The sequence below is a fragment of the Sapajus apella genome, unplaced genomic scaffold (assembly GCF_009761245.1).
Source record: "Sapajus apella isolate SASKATOON/1434 unplaced genomic scaffold, GSC_monkey_1.0 scaffold78, whole genome shotgun sequence".
Classification (NCBI taxonomy): domain Eukaryota; kingdom Metazoa; phylum Chordata; class Mammalia; order Primates; family Cebidae; genus Sapajus; species Sapajus apella.
Genome location: NW_022437018.1, coordinates 5,918,512 through 5,936,740, shown reverse-complemented (window position 1 = coordinate 5,936,740; position 18,229 = coordinate 5,918,512).

The following is an 18,229-nucleotide window of genomic DNA, read 5'->3' as shown; positions in this document are numbered from 1 at the left end:
GGTGGGAGTGTAAATTAGTTCAACCATCATGGAAAGCAGTATGAAGATTCCTCAAAAAGCTAAAAGCAGAAATATTCAACCAAGCAATCCCATTAGTTTGTATATACCCAGATGAATATAAATCACTCCACCATAAAGATACATGCATGTGAATATTCATTGCAGCACTGTTTACAATAACGAAGATGTGGAATCAACCTAAATGCCCAAACAATGACAGATTGGATAAAGAAAATGTGGTACATATACACCATGGTATATTATGTGGCCATAAAAAGGAATGAGATCATGTATATTGTGGGAACATGAATGGAGCTGAAGGCTATTACCCTTAGCAAAGTGATGTAGGAACAGAAAACCACATGCCACATGTTCTCACTTATAAGTGGCAGCTTAATGATAAGAATTTATGAACACAAAGAAGGAAACAACAGACACTGGGGTTTACTTGTGAGGGGCGAATGGGATGAGGCAGAGGAGTGGAAAGGTAACTATTGGGTACCGGGCTTATTACCCAGGTGATGAAATAATATGTACAACAAACCCCCATGACATGTGTTTTCCTATGTAACAAACCTTCGCATGCACCCCCAAACCTAAAATAAAAGTTTTTTTAAAAAGTATAGAATGGTAACTGCCAGTAGTACAGGGAAGCATGGTGCAGAGGGCAGATTGAACAGACGTTGGTCAAAGTACACAAACTTTCATTTATAAGATGAAATTCTGGGAATCTAATGTACAACACAGTGACTATAGTCAATATGACTGTATTACATACTTGAAATTTGCTGAAAATGGATCTTAAGTGTTATCACCACCAGAAAAATTGTCAACTGTGAGGTGACAAATGTGGTAATTAGTTTGAACACAGTAATTATTTAATTATATAAATATATATCAAATAATCATATTGCATATCTTAAATACACATAATTTTATTTGTCAATTATACTTTAAGAAAGCCAATAGGAAAAAATTAGAAAACTAAATGAACAGAATGTTTCTGGTTGTACTAAAGCATCAGGCATTACTAGAACAAACGTTTGTACCTTTCAATGACATTTGCAAAAGATTAATTTAATTATAAAATACTAAAATGGGAAAGTTTCTAATAAGGCCATATAGTTCTACCACTGTTCTGCCTCCAAGAAAAACTAAGGGAAATTATCTCAGACATACAACCTTATATCATTAAAAACAACAACAAAAGTGAATGCCTATTCAGTGAGTTCTGAAGAGGTAGAAAAGTTAAAATCTACTCCCTCAAACAATCAGTGCAGAGTCTCTCAATCGTGGCTTCACAAATGCCCAGGGCCATGCCTCACCCCTCAGATATTCAGATCTCAGTGGTTACAGTGAGAATCTGGAACCTGGTATTTTTTTTTTAGCCTCTCCAAATTGACTGTAATGTACAGCCTGGGTTATGAACCTCTGATCTATCCCTAATATTTTTTAACATCTTTATTGAGATATAATTCACATATAAAATTTATTCATTTTAATTATACTTCAGTGGTTTCTTATATGTTCAGAGACTTGTAAAATTACCACAGTATCATGTCACAATATTTCCATCACCACAAAATGAAACTCATACCGATTAGCAGTCAAATGCTACTCCCCACCCTATACTTCCCGCAGCCTTAATCAACCACTGTTCTACGTTCTGTCTCTACTAATGTGGCTACTGTATAAGTGGAATCACACAATACTTGTGTCTGGCTTATTTCACCTAGCATAATGTTTTCAAGGTCCACCCATGTTACAGCATGTATTAGAACTTCATTTTTAAATGCCTAAACAGTATACCATTATATGGATATAAAAAACTTTGTTTATCCATTCGTTAACTGATGGACATTTGGCTTGTTTCTACTTTTTGGCTATTATGAACAAATATCCCAAATATTTAAAAGCACTTTCAAAAGCTCTGCTTTTTTAAATAACACAAAGCATGTATGTAACAGCTTAAAAGCATTTCTTGGGAAGAGCACATCAGCACTCACCCTTCTCTGTGGGGGCTTCCTTTAATCTCGCTACTCTCCCAGTGTGGAGGGCAGAACTGAACACAATTCTTTTAGCACTGTCTTGGTGGAATTTAAATGTCTAATTGCTTTGCCTAGCCTTACATTCCTGACACCCATGTCAGTAATCCCACTGAATTTCTTTTTTTAAACAAGGATACGGCTTCACCTAGTCAGCTTATTATTTATTGTGACTTGGAGCAGTCTTTTCCCACACACCTTAGCACAGAACATCTTAAGCTTTAGGACTTCCAAATCTCTCATTTCAGCAGCAACAGCAGCAACACCACTCCTCCAACAACTCTCTCTCCCTCTCTCCAATCAAAACTGTATGAAACAAGCTCTCATGCTAGTCAGCTTATCTCCTTTTGAAATCAGATCAATGCTGTTTCCTTGAACAAATTGCATATAAAGGTTCTATCATAAAAATTAAAGTAGCTATCATGTGCAGACAGTTATTCACTTTCCAGTACCGGGCTAAATACTTAACATAGATAATTCCATTGTGTACTCACGACCAGCCTGCAAGATAGGTATCATTGTTTCTATTTTACAGGTGAAAAAACTGAAATTTGGAGCATTTAAGCAACATACCCAGTACATTCAGTGGACGAGTAAGTGATATGATTTGTCTGCGTCCCCACCCAAATCTCAAGTTGAGTTGTATCTCCCAGAATTCCCATGTGTTGTGGGAGGGACCGGGGTGGGGGGGTAATTGAATCATGGAGACTGGTCTTTCCCATGATAGTGAATACGTCTCACGTAATCTGATGGGTTTATCAGGGCTTTCCGTTTTTGCTTCTTCCTAATTTTCTCTTGCCACCACTATATAAGAAGTGCCTGTTGCCTCCCACTATGATACTGAGGCCTCCCAGCCATGTAGAACTATAAGTCCAATTAAATCTCTTTTTGTTCCCAGTTTGGGGTATGTCTTTATTAGCAGTGTGAAAACAGACTAATACAAATAAACACCGGATTTCCACCTGGATCAATCTGGCTCTCTGCCTCTATATTATATATCCTTTTCTGCTTATATAATCATGGAATTATTCAACAGATAATTGTGTCACAGTTATGCCAGCAACTATGCCAGACCTATGGGATTACAGAACTAAGCAAAGCAAAAACAATTCCTGCCTTCATGGGGTTTACTGTCTAACAGAGGATAGAGACACCAATTGTATTGTCCCACAGTCATATAATTCCACACTGTGAAAAGTGCCATGGAGGCAAGTTGCACTGAGCTGAGTGAGTGTGTCCCCTGGTCCAGCAGGGTACTAGGGGAAATAGGGAGTGTGCCAGCTTCCCAAGGAAGAAACACTTGAAGGCTGAAAACTTTCATCCCGGTCCAAGAAGGAATTCTGGAAGTGGGAGCAGTAGGGGAGGGGAATTTTCTGAGGAAGCAGCTTACCTGGCTGAGACGTGCCTCAGCAATAATGCTGGCAGGTGGGCACCTGGTTCACCACCCTTTCCCCACAGATGTTCTTTGCCCCCAGCTGCCTGTCTCCAGGGTGTCTCTTGCATTTGTCCTTATTTCACTTCATGCCACATGCTTGGTTATTTCTTCAACTTACCAGAGCAAATCAGCGCCATCTTCTCAATGATCCACAGCCACAGAAAACATTCCCACTGAAACCAACACCCATTCAGAAAGTAGAATGTGGCCCAAATGATTAAGAAACATGTTATACTCTATTTGGCTGGTTTAATTCCAAAAGATTTAGAGAATATTATTTCCAGGGAGCGGAAGTGGAGAGGAAAAAAAAAACAAGCCTGCGTTTATGCAGGCATCCAAATTGCTGCAATATTAAAGCTGCTCTGAACTGAAGGCAGTGAACTGTGCTGCTTCTGCTCCAGGAGCCTTGGTTTTGCTGCCATCTGCTGATTCATGCCAGGCAGTACACTGCGACTCAGCAAGGCCTAGCTTCACAGCCAAGGCAAGAGGGAAAAAGTGATGAGCAGGTTCCAACTCTTGGGCTGAGTGGGCTGCTCCCTCTGGGAGATGATTGGGCAGCCGGGCCTCGGGGCTGCTGTTTTGGAGAAGCCAGACTCCCTCTTTTAGAGCTAGGGAAGATGCACTGATCGAATGACAGCAGAGAACTTCTGAATGTGTTTTCACTCACCCTGTTGACTGGCTTAAATGCCCTCCTCTAAAACGAACACATCCACTCTACGCTTGGGATCAAATTGACACCTCTTTTGACCTGACCCTGGCTTAGGTCATCTCCAACCAGCCTGTTATACTCTGCTCCAACCACACTGTGAACTATACCATTGCCCCCACCCATTTCCCTCTTGCCCTCCAGCCTTTGCCCAGAGCATTCGGAGATCACAGATCTCGGCTTAAAGGTTATGTTGTCTGGAAAATCTCCAGCCTTTCCTCACCTTCCCACATCCTCTCCCGAATGCTCCCCTTTCACTCGGTGTCTCTTCCTGACTTAAGACCTACCACACTCACACTGGAGAAAGGGGAGACACCTGGATCGATGGAACAAAATAGAAAACCCAAAAAGGGACCCACATGAACATGGCCAATTGATTTTTAACAAAAAAAGCAAAAGCAGTTTAATGAAGAGAAGATAGTCTTTTCAACAAATAACACTGGAACAGTTGGATATCCCTATGTACAAAAAAAAAAGTGCTTCAATCCACACCTTGTACCATATACAAAAATTAACTCAAAATGGATAATATAGCTAAATATAAACACAAAATTTTAAAATTTCTAGAAGAAAAATCTTTGTAACCTTGAGTTAGACACAGTTCTTAGATATAACAACAAAAGGGCAATCAATAAAATTTTTAAATTGCTAGCTCATGTCTCTAATCCCAGCACTTTGGGAGACCAAGGTGCGCAGATCACTTGAGGTCGGGAGTCCAGACCAGTGTGGCCAACATGGCAAAACCCCATCTCTACTAAAAATACAAAAATTAGCCAGGCGTGGTGGCATCTTCCTATAATCTCAGCTACTCTGGAGGCTGAAGCAGGAGAATTGCTTGAACCCAGGAGGCAGAGGTTACAGTGAGCCGAGATCATGTCACTCCACTCTAGCCTGGGCAACAGAGCGAGACTCCATCTCAAAAAAAGAAAAGAAAAATTTAAAAATTGGTAAGTTGGATTTATCAAATTTTTAAGTTTTTGCTCTGATAAAGGCAGAGTTAGAAAGGACAAACTGGGAGAAAATAATTGCAAATTGCACATCTGACAAAGGATTTGCACTGAGAATATATAAAAAATTCTCATGAAAAAGGAGGATCATTTGAGTCCAGGAGTTTGAGGCTGCAGTGAGCTATTATGGTGACACTGCACTCCAGCCTGGGAGACAGAGTGAGACTCTGTCTCAAAAAAAAAAAAAAAAAAAAAAGAAAAGAAAAGAAAAAGAATAATTCTCAAAACTCAACCACATCAAGCAAATCCAGTTTTTTAATGGGGAAAGATTTTAACAAGTACTTTACCCAGAAGATATGTAGATGGCAAATAAGCCTGTGATATATGTTCAGTATAACTAGTCATTAGTGAAAAACAAATTGAAACCACAATGATACTACTACATCACTACTAGAATGGCTAAATTTTAAAAAACAAAGAAGAATATCAAGTGCTGGCAAGGATACAAAGCAACTGGAATTCTCATACGTTGCTGGTAGGAATGCAAACTGGTATAGCCACTTTAAAAGAGTGGAAGTTGTTTCATCTTAGATTTATTTTGTCTTTAAGTAGTTTCTCATGAAGCTAAATATATACTTGCCATACAACCCAGCAACCTCGCTCCTAGATAATTATTCAAATGAAATGAAAGCCTGTGTTCACACAGAAGACAATATGCAAATGTTTATAGCAGCTATATGTTTAATTGCCAAAAACTGGAAACAATTAGCATATCCCTCAACTTGGAAATGGATAAATAAACTGTGGTACACCCATTCAATGGAAAACTACTCATCAACAAAAAGGAACAAATAATCAATAGATGCAGCAGCACGGATAAATCTCAAATGCACTGTGCTATGTAAGAGGGAAGACTCAAAAGGCTATACTCTGTATGGCTCCATTTATATGACATTCTGGAAAAGACAACCATAGAATTGGAGATCAGACTGGCAGTTTCCAGGCACTGGGGAAGAGGGCAGGCTTAACCACAAAGAGGTAGAGGGAATTTTTTTAGAGGAACAATGGAACTATTGTCGATGTATGATAGTTACATGACTCTATGCGTTTACCAAAACTCATAGCACTGTACATCCAAAAGAATGAATTTTATCATATGTAAATTGTAAAATAGAAAAAAAATTGATCACACTCAGGGCAGCCACTGGTATATATGATGCCTTGGCAGGACTTACAAAGAGGCTCCCCCTCTGTGACAAAAGTCCCTGTTGTTCTCATGTCTGTCCTGGAAGAGGCAATGGAGACTGGGTTTCAGCCCCACTTGCCTCCATTTTATCCCCTTAGGCCAAACTTTGTGCAAAAACAGCTCAGCCTTTTCCAGTCATCCTGGCCTAGATTATAATCAACAATTTATTCATCTGTTTCCCTGCTATCATGAGTTTCTCAGGGAGCTTTTCTGATTCATCACCATAGCCCCAGCAAGCTGTCAAGTGGCCGGCACAACAAGTATTTGTGGAATGGATGAATAAATGATCACTACCTCCCAGAGCTCATCTCTGAATGGCCCACTCACAGCGATGTCTCCTTCCTGTGAAGTCCTAGAAGATATATCTGTCTGTGTCTCTTACTTTTCATAACTAACAACAGAGGCAGTAACTCTACATTCACATACACGTGGATAAGCAGGTTTTTTCACAACTAAATTGTAAGCTCTTTTATGGAGGAAAAAGGTACACAAACCTATGTCCCATAAAGGCCTTGAATAGTACCATATGCATAGGAAGGGCTTCATAAGTGTTAGTTGATAGACTAAAGAAACATAATTTTTTTCTTAAAAGTATATCAAGAAGAAAACTCAGGCTAAGAGGCAGAAAAAGACATTAAATAAAACCATCTACATTATCGAATAATTTTTGATTGACAAGGTTTTAATTTTCTTTCTTTGCTAACATGGATATGTGTTTCTATTAAAGAATAAAAATGAGCGAAAGGATTAATGCTAAGTAGGAAAATGCAGTGCTGATACAAGCAAATGCTTGAATGTTTTCCTCTATGTTTCCATAAATAAGACTTTTGTGTTTCTGTATATTCTTATATCTCTGGAGAGAAACACGGGATATGAAAGGAAGCCATTGTGCAGAGACGCAGTTCAGCTTCCAATTTGCTCTTAAGGATATCCATCTTGTAAATGGGGATAAACTATAACACCAAGCTTCTATCTTTCAGTAGGAGGAACACATGCAAAGCATTTCAGGATCCTTGAGGGAAAGGGAAAATAGCTAGCTATTGACAGCATATTTAGGATGGATGTTGATAATATAGTAAAAGCACTCAAGTATTCAAGGTAGGGGAGGCAAATGTGGCTTCAGCATCAAGCGTTCCATTGATCACCAGGATGGAACTGCCCCGTCAACTGTAATCCCTGGCTGCCATCAAGGTGCCATCAGTATTAATGTTACTATTAAATACAGCCAGTTGACTAAGGTACTAATAGAGTTAATAATAGACACATAGCCAGACGAAGGACTAAAAGCAGGCAACCAACCTCGACCTCAGAATTTCATTCAAGAAGTGCAGGGCCTGCCTCCCGACTTGCAAATCTGTCTCCCACAGTCACAGCCAGGGAGCAGAAATGTCATTCTTCAGGTCTGACAGTTCTTGGTTTCCAAGGTCTCCCTTTACATCTCACTGACTTCCTTGCAGTCTGAGTCTTGTCTGCTCTGGGGAGGCACAGAGGAGCCTGTGACTTGTGAGTTCCAGTAATCATTGCACATCTCTGGTTCTGCCTTTACTAATGAGCCTAGTTTTAGGCAGAGAAAGGAAATTCTGCCTAACAGAGTAGGTAAGAGAAAGGCCTCAGAATGAAGAGACCAGGGTTCTGCCACTTACTTCCTGTGCGTCCTTGTGTAAGTTACTTGAGACACTAAGTCTCAGTTTTCTGTCTGTAAAATGGAGATAATAATATTTACCTCATGGGGTTATGTGAGAGGTGGATGAGACAGTGCACATAAATGGTTCATTATAGGGCCAGACACACAGCAAGCACATAATCAACAAGTGGTGATTTTAAAACATTTTCAGTCATGCTAAAGGCAAACTGGGGAAAGGGCAAGAAAAATGACTTCAGTGCCGCTAACTGCGTTTCTAAAAGAGAACCTGAACATTCCTCCTAGTGACTCCCTGTAAGATGTCCACAGTAGAGACATCTGCACCAAGCCTACCCCAAGCCCTGCTGGTTCATGTTCAGGTGGAATCTTTCTCTAACAGTCAGAAACCAGAGCTTCCCCCACCCAGAGATACAATAGGCCAGTGACTGCCAATCCATTTCCAGATCAAATCCACATTTGCTTACTGCTTTGAACAGGTCATTTGGCCAACGGCTTTCCAAGGAAGTCACTGACTATCAAACTAAAAAGTCTGAGGCCATTTATTGGTGAATAATCAGTGCCAAATTACAGGTGGAGCTGACCGCTAGCAGCCCTGAGAAGGACAGTCATCTCCTCCTTGGCTCCTACACCCTCCGTTCTCTTCTGAACTCTTTTACCCTTTCCAGGGTGCCTTCATGCTCCTTTCAGAAAACCTGAGCCCCTAGACACCTCATCGTCTCATGTTCTGGGCCACTCTCCGGAGAGACACTGATCCCTGACCCATCAGATATCCTTTTCAGGGGTTTGAGTGTTTTGAGGCATTGTACTTGAGATACTATAGCAGTGGGATTAAGAACCAAAGTTAGGCTGGGCGCGGTGACTCATGCCTGTAATCCCAACACTAAGGGAGGCTAAGGCGGGCGGATCGCCTGATGTCAGGAGTTCAAGGCCAGCCTGGCCAACATGGTGAAACCTGGTTTCTAATAAAAATACCAAAATTAGCCAGGCATGGTGGCATATGCTTGTAATCCCAGCTACCCAGGAGGCTGTGGCAGGAGAATCACTAGAATACAGGAGGTGGCAGCTGCAGTGAGCTGAGATCACACCATTGCACTCCAGCCTGGGTGACAGAGCAAGATTCCACCTTAAAAAAAAAAAAAAAAAAAAAAAAAAAAACCTCAAGCTCTAGAATCAAAACCCAGCTGTGGTGACTTTGGCCAAGTATTTCCTTTATTTAAATAACAGAAAAAATACTACAACCTACTTGAGAGGGTTGAATGAGATTTCTAAAGCACTTGGCACATAGTGGCACATGGTGGATAAATGCAAAACAACCACCACCAAAATAAATTGTTTCATATTAGCGCTAGCTATCTTATGGAAAATGAACAGACATGCCCCTGTTAAGAAGGGTAAGAACCCACCAGTGTTAGTGCCTGGGGGAGAGGCGGTTTCTGCAGAGCAGGGAAGCCTGTGTAGGGAGTTATTTACCGCCCACCATCATTGCTGTCAGGTCCCAGCTCCAGGATACTGAGAAATGCAGCAGCTACTTCCTTGATTAGATTTCAATATTCCAATCGCTGGACCCTTGCCACTGTTTCAAAGGCCTTTCAAGAACTAAGAGGCAAGGAAGAGCTTTCTCAGCAGCTTCCAGTCAATTCTGAAGAAATGCCTCTCATTTTTCTCTACTGAGAAAGCAATTTGCCAAGGAACCTGTAGCCAGGAGGGAAGACTTAGCGTTCTTTGGAGATTTATCGCCATCTAGAGGATGCAGTGCCACAGTGCAAGACAAATGTGGCCGAGGAGATTTACCCCAAAGCAGCTTCTCCTTTTCGGGCGCTGCAGCCTTCCACAGGGCGTGACGCCAGGGATTGACAGCCAGCACGCCATCCAAGAGGGGAAATCGTGCTAACTTGCATTTTAAAACATTAAAATACAATCCCCTTCTTTGAGTCCACTGTTCCGAAATGCTTAATTATTTTAAGGGTCTTTTCCTTCTTAATTTCTTGGAGATTGTTATCTGTTAGAAATTCTCACAGGTACTTTTCTAGAGACCGCACAGCCACAGTCTCCCTGGTGCTGGAGTGTGGGGGTCGGGGATCTGTACTAACCCCAGGTTATATGTGCACCACCATGTGTGCTATTTTCTACGGAGTGGTGCAATTTGGTGGAAGACAGAATTTGATCTGTGAGCGGTCTGAGCATGGTATAGAACACGCGTGTCCTCCTCTTCATTCCTTAGTCTGCTGTGATTTGACATCAGCTCCCACTGTTTTCCTGAAACTCCCTCTACCAACATCTTTTCCAGTCTCCCTGTTATGAGCCTTCCTTCACCTCTTCGAGAAGCTCCCTGCCTACATTTCTGACTATTCCCTGGTACCTTCATTTGCAGACATATTTCTCTGCCTACATCTCACATGTTAATGCCTCCTCGGACTTCTTCCTCTGGCCTTATTTTTCACTTTGCACAGAGGTCCTCAGGTTTTATTGGTCATCATTATCAGCTGAGGAATTTTTCAAAAATATACAATAGAGATGGCTGTACTCCTAGAGATGGCACTTTGGGGACATCCGTATTTTGAAAACGTTCCTTAGGTGATTCTGGTGTGCACCAAAGGTTGAGAACCAATAGGCTATTCCTAAGAGATTTTTACTCACTGTCATTAGTCATTGTTTAAACAACCACACATATTCTGACAGTTCCAAATCTTGTGCATAGCTAGTGTTTCACTGGCTCTTACCCATTCCTGACAATGCAGAATCCTAGTGTGCAGCCAAGTCACTACCATGTACTTCTGATAGAGTCCCCTGCGGATGTCTCATGGACACATCCAGCCCACTGCCCCATAGTTACCATGTACCAACCTCAGTTCCCACCTTCTGGCTCCCGTTGGCTGGTTGTTGCTGCATCCACTGGGCACCCTGCTGTTTCTGCTGGGCACCAGTGTCTTCCTGCAGCCAAGGCCAACGGGACACACTTAAGCTGACAATGTTCTGTTAAAGAGTGACCAAAGATAGCTGTCTTAGGGTAGGTTCCCCAAAAAGCAGAGTCTGAGGTAAACACTTCGGTGCAGATGGCTTATATTGGAAGTGATGCAGGGATCTGGAGTAAATGAATGAGAAAGTGAGACAAGAAAAGAGGAAAAGAAAATATCTTTTCTTTAAAAGCTGTGTTATCCAGGTACCATTGGAAGAAACAGGGCATGGTTCAGCCAGGGACCCCACGAGACATACAGGATGGCTCCAATGCTTCCCACCTGCAGGACTGGTATCTGTAGTATTTAGCAACTGGGTCCCAATGTCTACTGATTGAAGGTGTTCCCAAGAGTATTGGCTCCCCTGTTTTCTGGGCTGCAATTGCATGTAAGCCAAGAGGGCTTCTACTAAGTCAGAGAACACCCTAAGAGAAACATCAGAAAGATACACAAAATGAGCCTCTGTTCACCAGAACTATCTGCCACAGCTCCAACTGAAACTAAAAGTGGGCAGTGGGGAGGTGGCATGGGCACCAAAGGCATCTGCCACACTCACTCTCCCCCTCCCTTTTTATGTTGCATGCCATGCAAGGAGCTCTAAAGCAGTGACACCTATTCCCTAATGTCATTTTCAGAGAGTCCATATTTTCAGTTTTTCTTTGTAGCTTCCAACACATATTAACCCCTGGAACAAGTCCATGCTGCTCATAGAATCGCCCACCCCCTGTAAGCCAATGCCGTGTGTCCCTGAGGTGTAAGGACTGTGGGTATGTCTGGTGCCCTGGAACATCCAGAGGAGCTTCACTTGGAGACACTCAGGTAAAATCAACAGGAAAGGCTGATTCTCTCTTGCACTGGAATGAGTGTCTCCTACAGAGCTCTTCCAACCCCAACAATTCTCCCGATGTGTTACATGTGTCTAAACACCTGTGTACTGTGGCTTTATCCCCATATGAAGCCTTAAGTATAGGTATCTCCAAGCTAGATTCTTGCCCTATGTTCCATACATCTTACTACCTACTGCACACCTTGACCCAGGTTCCTCCCAAGAAGCTCAAACTCAACACAAATAAACCTGAACTCATTTTCTCCCCTCCCAATGTCACCACAGATCCTCCTTCCCTTCCTAAATTTCTCATCTCCATGAATGATACCTCTATCTACCTGGCAGTCCTTAAGAAAAATCTAAGAAGCGCCCCAGGTTTGACCTCTCCTTTTGCCATCCATGTTTAATTAATCACAAATGCTATTCCATTGACTGTGAAATTTGCCTAAAGTGAATTTGCCTAAAATTTGTTTACCTGAAACCTATTTGCTTTAGGATATTTTTTGGCCAAAAATTCTGAATTAGGAATTATGAATTAAGTTTTTTCTATAGTCAATGTGTCCCAAAATACTTTGAACCTAATTTTTTATTTTACATAGTTATGCATTTGTTTTGCAAAATTATACCACTAGTATGATAAGTTTGTACATTTGGGGGTGTCTCTATTTCACATACTTTTTCACACTCCAAGAATTTTTTGAAATATGCTATTTCTAGCAATAAATATTTATAAAATCTGCAGCATTTCAAAAAGAATCCTATCCAGTTTACTCATTTGTATTTTTTCTTGCCTGCTTTTTGTCTTTTGTTTGTTTTGTACAATGTACAGCTTAGGTATGTATTAACTAAATAGAATATCTGGTATCCAATGGCATCTGGCAGCAATAACCAAGTATAAAAAAAAGTTTGGGGCCAGGCATGGTGGTTCACACCTATAATCCCAGCACTCTGGGAGGCCAAGGCGGGCAGATCACTTGAGGTCAGGGGTTTGAGGCCAGCCTGGCCAACACAGTGAAACCTCCTCTCTACTAAAAATACCAAAATTAGCCAAGCATGGCAGCAAGCACCTATCATCCCAGCTACTTGGGAGGCTGAGACAGGAGAATTGCTTGAACCTGGGAAGTGGAGGTTGCAGTGAGCTGAGATCGCGCCACTGTACGCCAACCTGGGCATCAGGGCAAGACTCCATCTCAAAAAAAGAAAAAACGTTTGGAAAGTTATGTTCACACAAAGACTTGCACATAAATGTTCACAGTGGCATTATTCTTAATAGAATAAACTGTAAATAATTCAAATACCCATCAGCTGATGAGTAGGAATACAAACTAGTAATAAAAAGGAATGAAATACAGATACATCACAACAACATCAATGAATCTGAAAAACATTGTCAAAAGCAAAAGAAGTCAGATACAAGACAAGGAACACATGTGTGATTATATTTATATGAAATCCTAGGAAACCAGTGACGGAAGGCAGATCAATAGCTGCCCAAGACTAGCAGTTGGGGGAAGGATTGACTGCAAAAGGTCACTATTAAGAAACTGAGATCCAGAGAGATTAAGTTACTTGTCCATTTCCACAGAGCTAGGAGGTGGGCTGGGTTCCAATCCCAACTGGGTTTTCACTGGTCTCGCTGTGTCTGTAATCACAAGTTTCATAACTTCATTTCATTCTAGTTCACATCTTCCTAAGGTAAGTCAACTTGCTTGGATATAGAACAATGTGTCTCAATCTTTTTTTTTTTCATTATTGTCTCCTAAAGATCTCTTTTATATATTTTTTAAATTGTCCTTTCCATGATATTGCATATGTTTATGCACCATAGCTTTGGGAAGACACAAACCATTGTAATATCTAAGTTTTTTGCTCCTGCACCCCTGTGAGGCTGACAATCACAATCGTCACCCTCTTGGAGGTGATGCTTCTCTATTGAAAAGCAAGTCTAGAAGACACCCCTTTGATGCAGAAGTGTAAAACATCTTGGTCTCATCATTAGCACATTTACAAATGATTCATGTTTATGTGTTAGTGTCAATGTGGCCAAATGCTTCTATTTTATATTGATTTATTTCATCTCAAGCACAAAGAGGCAGAGTTTCAGAATCAACCCCTCCTCAGGGGTGCACATATTCCAAACGTCTAGCCTTCACTCACTCACTACACCCTTCAGGTTAGAATGAATTATTTTATGCCAAAAAAACTCTGAGTGGAGATGATTTTGAGTCAGAAGAGTCCAATAGTTAGTGTCATTTGTGTCTTGCCATGCCTTTTCCTTTTTTAGCACAGATAGCAACCCCATCTGCCTTTTGAAAAACTCTCTTCCCTTACTCCACATGGTTCTGATGAGGCTGCCCAGTACAATGCACCACCCACCCCTGCTTTCAGGGTGTCTGAGGCATGTGGCCTAAATTGACCAATCCCATGTCTTTAAACTCATGATCACTGTGATTGGCCCTGGGGGCCAGCATGTGATAACAGCTAGTTCGATGAGAATCATTGCCTGCGATTTAAAATATGATCACTGGGAAAAAGAAATTCTCTATATCAAGAATTGTAAGTCTATAACCCTAAAATAAGTCCTAAGACAAGGCCCTGTGCAAAATTTTAAAGTATGTCTTATAAAATGCTTCCTACCCAGCCAACGTCCAGCGCTCCATAGCCATAATGCTGTGTCGCACAGTTAAACACATAAACACACACACACGCCTTCTTATGAGAGGGAGAGGAATATTGAATAAAGAAATAAACACCAAAATATAATTCGCATTATGAATTATCTACTTCCACCAAAAAGAACTAGATAAGGAGGCAATATTTGACCTGAAAGAATGAATCTTCGAGAGAGAGATTATCATTTGGGTAAAAAAAAAAAAAAAAAAACTATATTGAGGCAGATAACTTTTATGCCTCCCAAACCACACCAGGTAAATAGTTATTAAATGTATATAATTAGTCCTGCTTTAATCTCCTGGAAGAGGGACACTAAGTATAAAACCAATCATTAATCTGAATTTCACAAGAGGATTTCTAGCTCCAAATTCTGTATGTAATTTACTCCATCCTATTCTGTATATGTCAAGAACCACAGATAATCATTTCACACATTCTATTTAGAGAAACTATTTATCAAGTCTGTTCATTCTTCATAGAGCCAGGACCTTCAGTGATAAACGGAATATGTTAGAGGAAACTTTAGGTGCTTGTATAAACTGATGTTTAAAAACATCTATTGTTCCTCCTGAAAGTAATAAAATTCCAGCTGCCCAACACACGTGGAATTTAATTTCCTATGAATAAATATAAGTGGCCAGATCCTTAAAAGAATGCACTATATTAATTAGAGAACCATGTTGTACTTAATACTTGCCATCTACACATGCCTACACACACACACACACATACACATATACACACTCACACACACACACCCCTGCTGTTGCCATAAGAGACCAAGACTATCTAGTCTCCCAGATGACTGACAGCAGAATCATCCCTGGAACCCATTCTGCTGAATGGCTGAGGAGACTCTAGTGACCGCTTACATGTATGGCACCAATGGTAACAGCCAATGGGTAAAGAGCAGCGTTTGAAAGGGCCAATTACATAAAGTAATTTCATGGCTGCTTATAAAGATTCAGCTCCCCAAAACATGATGAGGCTGTTCTGCCAGTAATTATGGGTCTGTTTTGATGTCTGATCTTGACTAAACAAAGCTGTCCTTATTTCTAGAGACAGGTATCCCGGAGTTCACAAAAGATGTACAGCTGATTCAGGTAAGGACAATCAAATAGACAACCCTCCTTGACAACAGAGTGCCTGGCTTCACAGTACCACCTGAAATACACACATGGACACCATATATCCTACTAATACATGCCCATGTTGCCTAAAGGGTATCAAGTAACACAGCATCAAGCCTGAGGGACTAACATCGTGATCAGCTCTCTCCTATGCCCCCAGCACTGCCCTTGAACTAAACCTGACCATCTCATTTCTAACTTCTTTTTGGGTGAAGTCCAACTCAAGATCTCATGCAATTAACTCTCAAGGGGGCCCTACCTTATCTTCCAGAAATGACTACATTGTAGCATATATTGCATCTAAATCCAAGTTAGAACTCCAGCTACATACAGAGGTAGAGGGAAAGTAAATTTAATTATATTAAAAATGTAAATGGCAAATCAAAATGCCTTTTTAGAGCAACAGACACCAAGAATTTTTAATATTAATTTACAAATGAGACCAGAAAGGGAAAGACCCATGGCTGCCCAAGAAGGATCAACTACACCCCAGGTCTTGATGTTGCCAAATATTCGGCACACATTATCTTATGTGATCTTTACAACAAACCTACAAGGTAGGCAATAATGCTCATATTTTACAGATGAGCTCATTTAGACTAAAAAAGTTAAGTCATTTGTCCAAAGTTGCATATATACTGAGTGCTGAGCCAGGATTTCCTCCCAGGCCTATCTGACTCCCAAAGCATTGTCCCTTAACCACAGTGCTATGCTGTGCTATTTCCCCAGAAGGCCTTAAACACTTCACAGCCCCACTCCCTGGCTTCACAACCCTCACCTAGTGATATCGTTTGACTGTGTCCCTCCACAAATCTCATTCTGAATCGTAATTTCCATAATCCCTACGTGTGTTGGAAGGAACCCAGTGGGATGTAATTGGATCATGGAATCAGTTCTCATATGCTGTTCTTGTAATAGTGAGTGAGTTCACACAAGTTCTGATGGTTTTATAAGGGGCTTCTCCCCCTTTGCCTTCACTCATTCTTCTTTTTCCTGCAGCCATGTGAAGAAGGACATGCTTGCTTCCCCTTCCATCATGATAGTAAGTTTCCTGAGGCCTCCCCGCCCTGCAGAACTGTGAGTAAATTAAACCTCTTTCCTTCATAAATTACTCAGTCTCAGGTATGTCTTTGTTAGCAGCATGAGAACGGATTGATACACCTAGTCCATGAGGACTCAATGCTTGCTGATGATGGGAGAGTCTTCCCATTATGCCTGAAGCCAGCCTTGATGACAGTTTAATGAAGTCTTATCAATACCCACCCCAGGAACAGCCAGGGCTAACAATAAACTCTCCTTACCTTTTAAAAGTCTTTTTCATTGAGAAAAACAGAATTTAGCTTTTTTGCTGGAAATCTGGGTAAGGAAAGCTAAAGAGACATCATGCTAAATGACAAAACTCTGGCTCCCTATAGTGGTAGACAGTACACAGTATTCTTAGCTGGCAAGTCATCATCAATTTACCTCTCCATTTGTCAGCCAAAATTATAAACCCACAGAGTAAAATGACTTTGTGCAAAAGTCAGATTTTCCCCTTGCTCACAAAATGGTCAGAGCCAAGTGAATAACAACACTAATGTCTGATTCTTATAATGGAATTTGGTTCACAACTACACTGAACTCATGCTTCACATTGTTTCCAGTAGCTAATTGGTTTAAGACTGTCTCGATTTTCTAACAGGCACAGAGAGTAAAGAATTTTCAAGGGAATAAATTATGTGCCCATCAAATAACTATGATTTGGCAAGAAATATTTTTAATTATTTCCTAATTCTTAAAATATGAAGTAGAGTATTTGAGAACTACAATGAGATATATATGAAAGAAACACAGTGAATCATATTTTACAGGTAGTAAAACATATCCACAGAGGAACTGAGTGATTTATATGATATTACAGAGAGTCTGAAATTTGAACTCAAAGCTGTCAACACCCAGCTTTGTGATTACTTGCTAAAAAATTATGCTTCTCACAAACCAACATTCTACCAAGATCCTAAATTCACTCTTGCCAGGATGTCTGAATAGACTGAACCATCTATACCCATTCAGAAGTTTAAATGAGAGTGTTTTGCTGTCAGGATATTAACCCTAACATGATTCATCTACTCTCTATCAAATTTCTGTCCTGTTTCCAGGTCTAATCCATCACAACTGTCATCCAACACATTTTTTTAAGCGCAGTTACTTCAAACACAAGTTGAATAGAGTTTCACTTGATGACATAAGATGTTTTCTAATATTTTTGTTAAACTTGAAGACATACACCAGCAAAACTACTTAACTAAGTAGAGCCAAATCTAATCTTAATTCTATTCAAATAAGATCAAATGATGTAGCAATTTTGCTTTGTCAATGAGCCGTTTTGCTTGAAATTTCTACAGAATTAAACTCTCCTGCTAGAAGTCCACAGTGAATGGATTAACTTTCTGAATACTTTTTTTAGGTTATCCAGACTCTACTAAAATTTCACCATTATCAGCAAACTACAAGTATAAAAGAAAATCTATACAACTACGAGACATGTATTTTTTTTTTCTTTTCCAGCATCAAACCAAATAGAGAAGCAAGTGCCTCTACATTTTTCAGATATTACAGATGTGTCACTCACAGATGATGGCCAGG